Source organism: Zea mays, chromosome 4 (genome assembly GCF_902167145.1).
Source record: "Zea mays cultivar B73 chromosome 4, Zm-B73-REFERENCE-NAM-5.0, whole genome shotgun sequence".
In the NCBI taxonomy this organism is placed as follows: domain Eukaryota; kingdom Viridiplantae; phylum Streptophyta; class Magnoliopsida; order Poales; family Poaceae; genus Zea; species Zea mays.
The window spans coordinates 236,271,713-236,273,889 of NC_050099.1; positions in this window are offsets into that span (position 1 = coordinate 236,271,713).

Genomic DNA, 2,177 nt, shown 5'->3' on the forward strand with positions numbered 1-2,177 from the left:
AGCGGCACTGGGGAATTCGTTTAATCCTTGCTATAGTAGTTTAAAGTTAAATCTCAGTTACTTTAGAAATGTATGAGGATAATTGTTTTTCAGACTTCTCAACTTCGATGAATGGTTCATTTTTGTAGTGAGGTTGTACTTTAGTCGTCTTAGTCACCAATCATCATGATGCTGCACTTGCACCTCTGATCCACTTCGAATTTATTGTGTGCTATGGTATATGAAGCTTGGAGACACCCGCTTTGACAGTGGACATAAAAAATGATTTCACAACTGGTTCTAACCTTCATGTTTCAATTTTTTACTTTTGGACCAGAAAAAGAGTGCCAAAAATTTATGTGGCGTTGCTTTAGTTTAGTGGTGGTCAAGTTTTCGTTTTTATATGCAAATATGGCATATGGTTCACCCCTCTGGTTTGTTCCATGTAAGACCTTGAACCACCGGTTAGTTTTCGTTACCAAGCTGGGTCAAATATTCTTTTCTAAGCAAACGAGTGTATTTTGAGAGTTCCCAACGACTGATACTCAATTATGTGAATGTTTATCAGATTCTAATTTAATAGGTGGGTTAGCAGATATCTATTTGGTATGAGTGCAAAAATTGCTAACAAGGCAGAGGCCAGTGATCTTCAGGATATCAAGGATCCCCATCTTTGGTGGATGATGGGATTTATGTTTCTTGCCAACTTTGTTGGTCTTTTTGCTCTGATGTCTCTGAGAAAGGTATATGCTTTACTTTACCACTCTATTTTTCAGGGACATTCGACATCATGAGAAAGGTAGTGAAGTTCATCCCCATCCCCATGGAAGTAGGCCAGTAGCCATTCCTTTCTATGTTGGAGCATACTTCACTATTGACATGTTCTTGAGCTGTACGATACTCTTCATTTGGAAAATGAAGAACAGAACTGAAGCTGACTCGTTCGGACAAGCCGTTGCATCAGGCTCCATGTGTGGTGATTGTCTTTGGGCACTACCCGAGGCTATTCTTTCTCTTGCAAATGTGAAACCTCCCATTTGCATGAAGTTTTTGTCAAGTTGCCTAAAATTGTTTATGAATATAGAATAATGCTCGTACCAACACACTCTAGCTCACTTCATCTCGTTGTAGGCTAGGGTTGCTGGTCATGGCCGCACGATGGCCATCTGTGACAGGGGCAGATGACGCCACAAACAATTGGGATGACTTATTCGTGCTGCAGGATGCAATATGCTCTGCTTGTTCTAAGTCCACACAATTAAGAATGAGGTTATGTTGATTATTTAATTAAAATTATCAAATTAGGCCGTAGAGATGAGTCATGCAAGATATAATTCTTCTCTTCTTTTTTGTTGTTGAACACATAATTATTATCTCATTTTCACGCACTAAGAAGTTTTGGTTGTTTTCAATTATAATATGTTAGGTATTTAATTAGCATTATCAAATTAGGTCATAGCGTTAGCACGGGTAACTAACTAGTTGAGCTAAAGATCAGGTTCTCCTAACAAGCACAATCCAAAATGAGATAAAGATAGAAGTAACTTAACCAAAAGAGAATTCTGTAGTTACTTTAATACCATCATATATTATCTAGGTCCTAGGGTAAAGGGCATGATAAGTAGATTGTTGTCTACTCCATAATTTTCAGATCGCCTGATCGAAGCCACTGGGCGATCAGGCGATTAGTCGCGATTAGGCGTCGATCAGGGCGATTAGTTGCCCCTGATCGACCCTAATCATCCCCCTGGTCGTCCTGTGTATTACATGACATATATGATATATATATATAGTCATATTTATAACACTATATATAGATATATAATTATATAGTATAGAAGCTTGCGGCAGTATAAATACTTAAATAGTCCATAACAATACAACAGCAACAAGTTTATTACTTAAATCGTGCCCCTTGCTGAACAAAGAGGAATGAAGAACAGAGGGGGGAGAGAACAGAGAACAAAGAGTGAAGAACACAACATCCATAAGAAGAGCTACTCATCTTCGGTTGGACTACTCACCTTCTACGAAGACTTTTATCTTAAGAAATAAGAACATAAGGCTGTTGCTGTAGGTATATCAGTGTGTCGCGAAAAGTGCAGACCTTGTGTTCTACTATGAAGACTGCTCAACTGCTGTTTTTCGCGACTAAAATGGCGGAGAAGGTTGTTGCTGCTCAGCTGCTGTTTTAAGAC